This window comes from Sceloporus undulatus, chromosome 4 (assembly GCF_019175285.1).
Source record: "Sceloporus undulatus isolate JIND9_A2432 ecotype Alabama chromosome 4, SceUnd_v1.1, whole genome shotgun sequence".
NCBI classification, from domain to species: Eukaryota; Metazoa; Chordata; class Lepidosauria; order Squamata; family Phrynosomatidae; genus Sceloporus; species Sceloporus undulatus.
Window position 1 is genome coordinate 49,704,031 of NC_056525.1, and position 13,423 is coordinate 49,717,453.

The following is a 13,423-nucleotide window of genomic DNA, read 5'->3' on the forward strand; positions in this document are numbered from 1 at the left end:
GAAACCTTTGGTTGTAACTCTTCAATTTGAATCATAGAATCATAGAATCATAGAGCTGGAAGAGACCGCACAGGCCATCCAGTCCAACCCCCTGCCATGCAGGAAATCCAAATCAAAGCATCCCCGACAGATGGCCATCTAGCCTCTGCTTAAAGACCTCCAAGGAAGGAGACTCCACTACACTCCGAGGGAGTGTGTTCCACTGTCGAATAGCCCTTACTGTCAGGAAGTTCTTCCTAAAGTTGAGGTGGAATCTCTTTTCCTGTAGCTTGCATCCATTGTTACGGGTCCTGTTCTCTGGAGCAGCAGGAAACAAGCTTGCTCCCTCCTCAATATGACATACATCCCTTCAAATATTTAAACAGGGCTGTCATATCACCTCTTAACCTTCTCTTCTCCAGGCTAAACATCCCCAGCTCCCTGAGTCGTTCCTCATAGGGCATGGTTTCCAGACTTTTCACCATGTTAGTTGCCCTCCTTTGGACACGCTCCAGTTTCTCAACATCCTTTTTGAATTGTGGTGCCCAGAACTGGACACAATATTCCAGGTGGGGCCTGACCAAAGCAGAATACAGTGGCACTATTACTTCTCCTGATCTAGACACTATACTTTTATTGATGCAACCTAAAATTGCATTGGCTTTTTTAGCTGCTGCATCGCACTGTTCACTCATGGCTCCACCAAGCTCCAACTGTAGTAGCTGTATGAGATGGGAAGAGAAGACTTGGAAGATTATGCTCACAAATTTCACTCCCAAGCAGCACGAGAGAGAGAGAGAGAGAGAGGGGGGGGGGGGATGCTTGGGAACATGGCTTCAAATGTGCTATTGCATTCATATACTGCTTATGGGTTTCCCATAGGCATCAAGATGGCCAATGGGACAATGAAAAGATCTACGTAGGCAGAGTATTATAAAGTGGTTACAAATGGACAGAACATACGAAGGTGCACAGCTATGGTAAAAAAATACACAAAGCAAACCCTTTGCTAATGGAATAGGCAACGGAGAAAAGGTTGGTAAGGGGTTAACATGAAATGTATCCATTATTGTTCTGTAACCTGAAACAAAAATATTTTCAGTGTTTATGAGCCAAAAGCAGTAAATACATGTGAACATCGTTTTCAGAGCTTTGTACACACTTCATCTATCCTGAGCTACAAATGGCTTCAGGGGGCAGCAAAGCTGCTCATGTAGGTTTGTGTACATTGTAATAAATGGGATTACAGAGCTTCTGCTTTTCTTTACTGTGAAGAAAAAAAAAACTGTATAGCTAAAAATGCTCTCCCTTCACCAAACTAGGATAGGATAAAGCTTTCCATAGCATGTTGTTTGGCTCATAGGATGGAGAGCAAGAGCTGGAAAGTGCTGCTGGCAGGGAGCAGGTGTAATGCAGATTGGTGTTTTGTGGCATTTTGCTGGAACAACAGAAGTATGAATTCATAGCAATGTTTCATTGTCCAAAAGCACACCATCATCCAAGTATTGGATACATATGCCTTGGTCTTATTCATAGTCCTAACTGGAGTAGACCAACTGAAGCAATTGATTCACCATTTAACAATTGATTCAATAGGATTCAGGGCACAGTGTGCAGCAAGTAGTATAAGAGCAGTATGAAGATTAGACATAAGAAGATTGTGTACCAAACTTTTACAAGAATGTAGATCTATCTCATCAGAATAAAACAGAAGAGTTCAAAATGTACCTTGTTCAGAGCCCTAATTCTGGGCTCTTGATGTAATCTCAAATGACAACACACCCAAAATGCACCATGTGAACAGTTCTAGAAATGTTTTACTAAAGTACACATGTAAAGTACACATGATAAAACATATTCACATTTATGATGCAATATGGGTTGGGTGGTATAGGCTTATATAACTAAGACACTGGGTGTGTATTGCTTTGGTGCAAGCCACAACATCAGGGCAGTGGTAGAAAACTGAGAAACTATTATTTGCACTTTAGGAATGAGCCTTATTTACTTTCAATAAGTAGGAGATGCATTTATTAAAGTATTAGCATTACCCTTGACTTACTAGAGATTGTCTGTATCCATTCTGCATGTGCATAAGGAAATGCTCAAAAGCTGGTGTTGATGGAATGTAGTGTTTGAATCCAGATAAAAGGAATCTGTATGGAAAAGCAAGTTTCTAGCAGCTATGAGGAGATAATATTTCCAAACCCAGCAATAGTTTTAGTTAGTTTCCAGTGGTCCTGGTGAAGAATTACAGTGTCTGCTCTTCCCCTTGGATGGCAGAACTAGAACAAACGATGCAGGGGGGGAAAGGAAATATTTCAATACATTTAAAAATAAATAAATACATGGCTTATTTGCTGTGGTTTTCCACATTTTATCTGAAAGTGCTGAGGGGTGGGGGGGAACAATCTCTTTCATCAGGAGTGGGATTTCAGTTTCTTTGAAAACATGAAGATAGAAACCAAAAAAGAAAAAGGTGGTACTTGATGCTTTATTGTTGAATAAAAAGACTATAAAAACGGAGAAACACCAGGCCCATTTAAAATTCACCACTAGTTTGGTATATGGATCTTTTTAAAGTTTGCTTCCTGCCTCACACGAACTTTGCACCTTCTGATTAGTTATGACAGTTATATTAAATAACTATTAATTTTATAATTTTAAAATGGACAAACACTTAAAATTAATAAAACAGCAGAACACTCCTGAGGAAGGAACTATTTTTCTATAGAGATGAACCTAAGTTGTTCAAACCAATATTCTTCAAAGTTTCAATATTCAGAAGATTCAACATTTAGAACATTTTCTAAATGGATAGAAATTCAGCAAATACTTTATGTTCAACACCAGTATTGACATTAGGAATACTGCAGTAGCTGTTAATATTTGGTAACTGATTTGCAACAGCATTTAGTTCATATTATTTTCACAGTCATCTGTTTAAATAAAGAAGCATCCCTTTGAATGGATGATAAACAAAATAGTTATTTTGCAATCCAGAAGTGCAAATGTTGAATTACATGGTCAAATTCTAATCTATCTCCCCCATTTTAACCCCCCCCCCCAAATTCTATCTTCCCAGTTTGGAAAAAAAATAACTGTCTATACAAGCACACAATATATAATGTTTGTCCTCTAAAAAATTTCAATAACCTCTCTGTCTCCAGACATTTTTAAAAGGCCACAAAACAAATAGGGGAAAGGGTCTGGAGTATCCAGTAGGTACTGCAAGACAATTGCATGGCTGCATTTGATAAAACAATTGCATCACACTGATTGTAGTTGCTGGGATAATGCAATCTCTGCAGCAGAAAGTGCTGTTTTAAAAATAGCTAGCTGGGCCTCCAATTTGCATGTATTGTACTAAAAACCCAGCAGACATAAGGATGGATTAAAGTGTGAAATTCTTCAGACAGGTGGTAGATGCACTCATTAGCTGAATCGGATCAGTTAAACCAATTCTATAGTTTAACTGAATTAAAGGGCCACAAGGCTGCTCCATAATACGTACAATTACCAGCCTCCGAGTGAATAATACTACACTAAACCAAGATTTCATCAGCCCTGGCAATCATTCATATCCCCTGGAAATGGCCTACTGGGTGTTAAATGTATTTTTGTTCTCCTGTTGTTTTACCACCATGCTGCACTTGCCAAAGATGGATGCAAGCTGTTATGTAAGTATGCCCATCAGAATTGATGTAGCCCTTTGACAGCTATATCCATGGTACCAGTTTGCCATCTAGGGGCCATTTTGCACATAGGCCTTTTTCCCCCCAATGAAGGGAATGCTTTCCAATGCCCTTAAAACTCTGTGTCTGTACCCTGCAGAGGAGTGGGGGGGGGGGGGGGGGAACAGCCAGTTGTTAGAAGACAAACCTCTCCACTAGTAGAGAATCATTTAATACATGAGTCTTGGTGTTCAGTGAAGGTTACAGAGAGGCCACCCACCATTTAGGGAAACACCATTAAACTCCAGCAGCCAGACATTAAGAAGAAGAGAAATGGCTTTAAGGTACTATCCAATTATCTTTAAGCCACCAAAGGATTAAGGCAAGAATCAGATAAAGACGAAACCACTAGAAAGGGCAGGTTATCAGGGAAGCCCCAGGGAGGAAGCAATTGTTTTCTTCCCTACTGTCTATCTCTCTCTGAAGGCCCAGATCTTTAATCTTGCCTGCACCAAGCTGCAGTTAATTTTTAAATATGTTTGGTGAACTGAGTCTATTAAGTATTCATGAGTTTATCTTCAATAGATTTAGGTTTTCCCTTCTCTCATCAGCTCTCATGAGCTGAGTGTTTTATTTTGGTTTCCAACCTATATGACTTATTTGAAGTGGGAAAGACAAGTTACAGAATGCCACTGGCACATGATTTTGGATCCCTGTTTTATATTTTCCATAAAGCACTAATATTCATACTGAGAATTACTAACTTCACATTCACACAGCCAATTTTTTTGTGGTCACTGAAATAAGCAGCTTTTCATGTTTTTTTTTTTGGGGGGGGGGGTCAATTGAAAGAATGCCACTAATTTGTATACATGAAGAGGACATACAAGACCATGACATGAACAAGACAACCGATAAATGCTAACTTGTATAGAACATAAGAAATAAATGAAAAAGGCTCATTTTTAATTTCATTCTGCTTTCACATTGATAGAAACCTAATGGTAAGTTGTTAGTGGTCCTATTAGACCCACAGACTTAATAGTAAATGTTAATGGTCTTATTATAATTTTTAATAATTACAATAATTAAAATATATTGCTAGCCAGTTTCAAAATACTGAATTCAAGCAAAAGGCATTCAACCATTTTAAGTACGGCTCTGCCTCTTATATAAAATAGTTTAGAAATGACCCTCCTGTTTGGACAAAGCATATTCAGATTGTAATACTGCTTGTAAAAAGTCAGTGTGGTGCAGTGGTTTGAATGTTGGGCTAGGACTCTGGGAGAGCAGGGTTTGAATTGCCACTTGCCACAAAAACTAACTGAGGATTCTTGAGGAAATCACGCTCTCATATCCTCAAGAGGAAGGCACTGGCAAACCCACTCTGCAAAATTTTTTCTAAGAAATCCTCATGATAAAAACAGCTTGAAAGCACACATCATCATCATCATCATCATCATCATCATCATCATCATCATCATCATCACCATCACCATGCCTGTGGAAAAAGCAAATACTGCTGCTCTGGCAAAAGCTTTAAGAAATTGAGGCTATAGTCAGTTCCTAGTGAAAAGGTGCTGTTTGAACAACTGGCAGCAAAGCAGGAACCTGTGCTCTTCTGAAGAAATAAATATATAATCCAGTCAATCTAGATATCAGCACTGCAGAAAAACTCTCCCCTAGGTGACCTCAGTGCTCTGCTCTCCACCAGCAGGAAGAGAAAAAGCAGGGCAAATGTTTTCCATATCCAGTCTATCCCTCCTTCTTCAAGTGGCACCAAGGCAAGTGAGTTGCTAACACACGTGAGATGTCACACCCTGCTGCTGGACTGCCTTGTATTTTTCCTGGGCTTGTATGGGCACAATCTGCTCGTATTTAAAGCTGTACGGATGAGGTTTTACCACCAGGCTAGGGCTGAAAAGTCTAGAGTGGGTGAAAGTCACAGAACGCCCAGCCTACTAAATGGTAAAGCAGTGAATGGAGAAGAGTGTATGTCAGCAAGAAAGATTGTCAATATGATCACTTCCAAACTAGCATGCATTCTTGCAAACTGGTGTGCAGGTGGTGGAATAAAAATACTAATCGCATGTAATTCATTTATATAGTGTTTACTGTTCAAAAATATATATTCAGAAACACTACTCAATAAAGCCTTTCAACAACTCTATAAAGGAAATTACCCCCTGCCTTATATTGCAAAGGCAAACAAGAAAAACATCTTCTGCAATGTCCCATGATAGGTTTATATCCAAGATGAAATCTGAATTTTCTGTGGCACTGAGCCACCACAACAAGGCTGGAAATTCTCCAGATCTTGTTGACTTGTAATTCCCAGCACCTTAGCCAGAATAGTCAATGGAAAAGAATGCTGGAACCTGTATTCTAAAAACATTTGAAGGACTTATGATTTCTATCCCTGCACTAAGGTACTCCAGCCCTATATTCTCCCAAAGTACACATTCCATACAGGGAAGGTCACTGGACGAGCAGGGCTGGCCCAAAACATTTTGCTCCCCAAGGTGGACCAACAATAAGTCAACAAGATTGTAATTGACTCTTCAGCACTGGTGATGGGGCAGCATTCATCTCATACGAGGGCAGCAGGCTAGCTTGTGTGTTCCAAGAAAGGCCATAAGGCATATGCAGAGCTTTAACTTTGTTTTCCTCCCCCACCATCTATTACCTGAGGCAGCATCTGCCTAATGTTACAGTTGTCCCTGGAGATGAGCAAATTTCTCCTTACCTTATCCTGATCTGCCTGGAACAGAGTGTAGGACAAATCATATCTCTCTCCTAGCATGGCTTGTAGAAAGTAAGGGAAGACACAGAACAGGCATTATCTGGAGAAGAGAATCCTAGTGTGTGCATGCTTGTAGTGACATTTGGTTTACTCCCATGTGTCCAAGTTGTGACCCTGCAAAGAGCAACTGTTCACAAGTATTTTACTAGACCTGACAATGGCTGGAGTGTCATGTCTGGCTTTTGCAAACTGAACCTACAGCTTGTGAGGATGTATAAGAATGACTGCTATCTGCAGGTGGAAAGAAAGAAGAGAGTATCAGAATGTGATAGTATTTGACTACATGTGACAGTTAATGGGGAATATGGAAACAATCACAGAAGTTATTCATGATAGTATTTACTCTCTCTTCACTTGCTTGTCAGTACTCTGTCCTAGCATGTTGGAGTGGAGATTGCTGATGCCAGAGTCCTGAAGGAGAATACCTTTTAGGTTTCTTGAAGGTGTTTTAGCTGTGCATACAAGTCCCTTTACACATTTTGCAGTGTGTTATTGAACAAAATGTCCTTTCTCACTAATTTCCTATCACTAAAGCCTCCCTTTATGTGCATGATAAGAATGCAGATGTAGGCCTAAATCCTATGATTAATCCTGACAAGCACAGGCCCACTAAATCAATTGATTTTATGTTGACTTACTATTCAACAAATGATTCAATGGGTCTACTCTACTTTGGATAAACCAACAAGATTCCAATCGTCTTTATCAGCTGAGTTGGGGTTTCTCTCTGTGGAATGTGTACTTTGGGAGTAATCTATTGTAAAACATTTATTTCTAACACATTTTATTCCATATGGCTCATGATCATAGCACCATATTAAAACTGTGCACAATGAAGTCTGCCTAGTATCCTTTAAAAACGATTTAGTTACCATGCACATTATAATGGTCTGCACAGTAGTTTGGCATTTCCTTTTTTTCTGGTGGGTGTAAAGGTTTATCTGAACACATCATGTTAGAAGGCACAGTATGAAATACAGATCTTCTAACAAACTTCAATGTTCCAAACATATGGATCAGTCTGTTTTGTACTCTTGTTTTGGCAACCACTATAACTAGTTGTAGTACAGCCGAAATTTTCAGTATCTTCCACATTTTCAGTGGTTAAGACAAAACAGACTTTTTTTTTAAATATCGTTTTTATTTTGGAGAAGGTAAGGTTACATGATATAATACACTGCATGGTTCCCTTGTGAATCCAGCACTGCAGTATGAATTATCTGATGAAAACAGTAATGCCAATGGAAGGATCCCTGATGTAGACATTGTCACTGGTAGATCGTAAGATGATACCTGAAACCTAGCTAAGTTCTTAGAAAACACTCACAGCTCTGTTTCACATAATCACCTTCACAGAATAATTTTACTTAGGAATGAGCAATGACTGAACCATGAAAACCAAGGCTGCATGACTTGCTTTTGTCAGCCAAGGGACTTTAGTTCTTGTGTGGATAAGTGCTCTCAGTATTAGAAGCTGAAGAGACTTAGAATATTATCTTTCTCTGACATATGCACATTTCAATACTGAGTAACTAAAAAGAGGTATAGCTTGAATTTGATGAATAATTTGGTGTTGCAGCTGAAAAGCAGACAAGTGGAACAAAGCTATGATAGGTATTTAATTACAAAATCCTCAGTACTTTATATGAAGTGTGAGCATTTAGATATGGGATTGTTTATTTGAAACATGCATCATCCAAATGCTAATTGGCAGTCTATTTTAAAAATAAAACCCAAATACATACTATTTGAAAGTGAGATTATTGTTTAGGAATGCCTCAGAACTACTGAGGCTCTTCCATCTTCATTCTTCTTTAAGAAGTTTGCTCAAGACTGGCCACTTCACCTGCCAGGTATTGTGGGTCAGCAGAGACAGTAATTTGACTGTTCTTGTTGGTGCTCCTTACATTTGGTGAGAGAGCCAGTGTGAAGTAGTGGTTTGAGCATTGGACTATGACTCTGGAGACCAGGTTCAAATCCCAGCTTGGCCATGTAAACCCACTGGGTGTCCTTGGACAAGTTGCACTTCTCAGCCTCAAGAGGATGGTAATGGCAAACCCCCTTTAAAAAAAGTGTCAAGAAATTCCCATGATATGTTCACTTTAAGGTCGCCATAAGTCAGAAATGACTTGAAGACTCACAGCAACAACGTGCCCCAATATTGTGTAAAATGTATGTAGTTTATCACATGAAGAAGATTGGGAGTTTATCCAATGAATATCCTGGAAAAAACACGTAATTACACATAACAATTTCATATGACGTTGCACAAAACCCACCATTAAAGTGTTCACAAAGAAGCATTAATGTGCATCTTTTTACTTTGGGGATTTCAGTGACAATGCATTTCCGATATCACTTTATTTGAGCAATTGTGATAATCATTTCCACAATTACTCGCCATTTCTTCTTCATTTGCAGGACACTTTAAATACGCTTTAATCTCTCTTTAATGTCGAAATCAGCCCCAGTGTGATAAACTCCTATGATGCTTTACATGTAAAACCTTTATGAAAGATTATGATGTTAAGATGTGGAATGCTTCACAGGAGGGGTAGAGTACATAAGCCTAGATGAAAATTCTGTTTCTCCCTAAAGGGAGTATGCATACATTTATTATTTTGTCCAATTTAATAGAATCCCCTAAAATACCAATGACACAGAGCCCAGTACTTCAATTTAAGTGGAGTGTCGATGATTAATCTGCCCATTTGCACTGTGCTGTTGTTCACAAGCTTGGGAGGGAAAATAGCCACAAGGTAATGAAAACCACCTGCAAACAAATACAGGTTAGCTAACAATCTTCAATTTCTCAGTCTGAAAAGATAGGATGGTGAAACAATGCCTATTTTACTGTTCCTCTCTTTTGGCAGAAAAAGCTAATTTAATAAACCTTTACAATGGAAACTTTCATATAAATTTAACTAGCAACAAACTAATTACCTGTTAAGGACCATTGTATGATTGTTGAAAATTTATCTTTATTGTTTATAAGAAATATCATTGTGATTTATGAATTCATTAACCAACTAACTAATGCATCTCCATTTCATGATGAATGAGTGCATACTATTCTGTACAATATGGTGAATGCAAACGTGAATTTTCACCCACCCTGACTAGACCATTCTGACATGCATTAAATCGTATACTGTACTCAGTCTCAGACCCACAGAGCAGGGCCTCTTCTGATTATCTTACAACCTGGGCAGATTTGGTATGGAAGTTTTCCTTTAAATTTACATTTTGCAGTTTTGTGTCTTCAAACTGACTCTGATTTATGGAGACCCTATCATAGTGTTTTCTTGGTGAAGTTTTCATTGATTTCCAATAAGTGCAGCATAGTTGGACTTGCCCAAGGTCATCCAGTGGGTTTTCATGGCTGTGCAGGAATTCAAGCCCTGGCCTCTTGGAGTGTTTGTCTAACATTCAAGACACTACACCATACTAGTGTAAGATAGCTGGGCTTAAGCCACTCAAGGCAAGCACCAGGAACTTGAATTGGGCTCAAAGTGAACAGGCAGGAAATGTATCTACAGCTTAGTGCTCACGTTTTTACATCATGTCTACTGTGTATACTCATGTATAAGTCTAGAAATTTTAGTCAAAAAATTGATTAAAAAAACCTGAGTCAATTTATCCACAGCTTAATGTAAGTACTGTATACTAACTCTTATATTAAAAAGGAATCATCCCCTGACGAAAGGCAAGAGCACAATCTGTCCTGGTAGCACTGACCCCCTCTTTATTCTCTCATCCATCCAGACTTTAATATGAGCACAAACAATTATGCCTGATGACATTTTGTAAATTCTTTGGCATTGTTTCCCTTTGCTTCATCATTTGGATGCTGTTACATGCCTGTAATTTATGCATGGGTCATATCAAAATCCATAATTTTGGCCCCAAAAACCCGCCCTCGACTTACAGTCGAGTATATAAAGTATATAATCTGTATACAGTTCTACTTAATTTATGTGAGTGAGTTATGTTGATGACTGAGCTACCATATTATGTTAACACTGTTGTAGCATCAATGATTAGCACTTGAAGTCTTTTCTTGCAGCAGTCTTAGTTTGCAACCAATGGAACACAAGGCTCAGAACTCAACAAAATCCTTAAAATAGAGCCTCTTTCAAGTTACCCAGCAGCTGAAGTCAGCCACTTACAAGCCTCAACATTCAAAGTAATTGGAGGAATGGGTTCATTTTTCTTGAAGCATTTAAATCTATTGCCCTAGGCACAGCTAAGGGTTACTTTACTTTGTGAGCTATGCACTTTTTTAAAAAAGAGAAAGCTCTCATACTTTTTTTATACCACAGCCAACCAAAGCAGCTCACTGTGTGTGCCTTTATTGAAGGTATATTACAATAGACAAACATATAAGACATGCTATACAAAATATACATTCTGACAAGTGACAAGAATATAGATACAAGGTAAGGACAGCTGCAAGCAAGGAACTATTGGTTTGCACTGCCCTAAAACGGTCCAGCTGTAATTACTTTGGCATTGAAAAAAATAGCATTGGTGGAATAACTTTCTTTCCTGCAATTTAAACACCAATCCCTTAGAAAATGCAAAAGTTAAGCATGTTTCAAAATTATGTGCCCTTGCCCTAATCTCAAGCACAATACCTCATGGAAGGGATGGGGGAGAATTTGACTGGATTTTGTCAGATAGTGACTCCCATTAACCTTACCAAGCACAGCCAATCCAATGGGAAGTAGAGGCTAACATCTGGAGGATTGAAAACTCCATTTCAGCTGAAGAGTTTTGGGAATTGTTCTTAGAGCAGGAGAAAGTATTTACTATCATGTCAAAGAAGTTCCCTACACAACACACTTTAAAATGAGATGTTCTGTACTTCTGACATTTTTTCACCTACATTCTACCCACTTCTGGAGCTCCATGTGCAAATGAATATTTTTGGCAACCCTATCTTCACTAGTGAAACTATTTCTCCTCCAATCCTTTGTGAGATAAGTGAGCTCTTTGTATCTGCTGGGGTTTGGTTGCAGGATCCTCCATGGATGTTCAAGTCCTATTACATATAATAATATATTAAATAATGCCCTTACATTTGCTTTTTGGAATGTATGTACTTTAATAGCTATGAATGGTTGAATCTGTGGATAAAGAATCTGTGGATAGAGAGGGCTGACTATTCTTCACAATATGATTATGCTGTTATGGGAAAAGCTGAGCGACCAATGAGGAGCCCTAGCAAATTTTCCTCTGCACTTACATTTTTGAGTTTCCAGTATTTTGGATACCATTATTTCTGCAATGGGACATTTATGCTGTGGCAGTTCATTTCAACAAAATATACACATACAAGATACAGTTCTGCTCTCACATGTTTTGCTAGCCCTTGTCCTGCAATCTGCATAATGCATAAGCAGAATCCTTCTCTCCTAAATTGTAGAAAGAAAGCCTCAAGTGCTCATTTAATGGAATAGCTTTACATCAGGTAGGAGAATGCTTTAACTGTCCTGAAGGTATGTACAGAGGAACATGCGGAATCAGCAAAATGGGATACCACTGCAAAACATTCTTCTTTGACTTAATGATTTTAACCCAGAGGAACATCATGACATACTTTCCACACAGATAACAAAAGAGCAATTCATGCTACAGCTGCCCTCTCTTCAAAGATATGAAACAGATCAGATCAATTTCAGCTACTGCCCAATTTGTATATCTTTAACACACCTTGTGTTTTACTCAAGGCAATTTAAATGGCACAGATGCCTCTCTTATACAACTCTTAAGTACCTTTGTTGTCTGGAGGGTGGCATGAGTCATCCCTCTTTCCATCTCCAAATACTACTTTATTTACTATATTTTTAACTTTTGCTGCTATACGCTGCCAAGCAATGATAGGGAGAGGCAGCTAGCAACAATAATCTAACACTGATTATATACATTCAGTGCTTTGAAGCAAACACCTGCAAAGAAGACTAGGCCTCCCAACACTACAAAAAGAAGCTTAATACCTCTTGTAGATAATGAGACATCTTGCCTTTAGACATTTCAGGCACTCTTGAAGGCTTTGGCTTTAGAGCCCTGTAAGACTTAATATTAAGCAGGAATAGGCAGTGTGAGACTTGGCACTTCTAGTGCTGCCCTCTCCACAAAGGCAAGAATCCACTATGTAGGTAGTATGCGCTTTTGTGCAGGGCACTCAGTATAATTAAGACAAGTCCACTGGGGTTCTTGGGTAAAAAAGAAAAATGCACCTCATTGCTTCCAGCCATAATTTCCTGCTTTATATGACAGGGCAGGCATACATCCATAAGAAAATTCCAGCTACTAAAAGGATATTAGCAATTATACTAGCCAAGCCTGATTCATAATGAACTGTATGCAAATTAATTCAATTAACTGGGATTGTAATTGCTCTGGCAGTCCTTTCGTGCCTGCTACCATATTTGCCCAAATTGTTCTGGCAGTATCTTTTACAGAACTGTATGGATAGATTAATGAGTCTGTTTGTTGCATAGAAGACAAGCTGTGGTTAATTTGCATATATAGGTTACAATTTTACACCAACTTACCTGAGAGTAAATCTCAGTGAACACAGCGGGTATTGCATCTATGCAGATATCCACAGGATTGCACTGATAGTTACAATTTTTTAGCTTTGTTTGAATATAGGAGATGGCTGGTCATGGCTAATGAAGTTCTTAATGGTAGTATATTTACAGATTCAAAGGTATCTTCAAGCTGAAGTTCTGAACTATCACAGCTAAAAAGATCAGTAATAACTAGCAATGTGGCCTTTCTTCTTTACCCTGAGATAGTCTTGGTTAGTCATAGACTCGCAGCAGCAGCAGCAGCAAAGCTGCACCTCCAGATGGCAGGTTTGGATGGGGTATGTTGGGATGAGGAGGAGAGAGGGAAAGGAAGAGGGTGGAACGAGGGAATTGCTTTTCCAGCCAAACAGCAACTTGTGCAGTGTGAG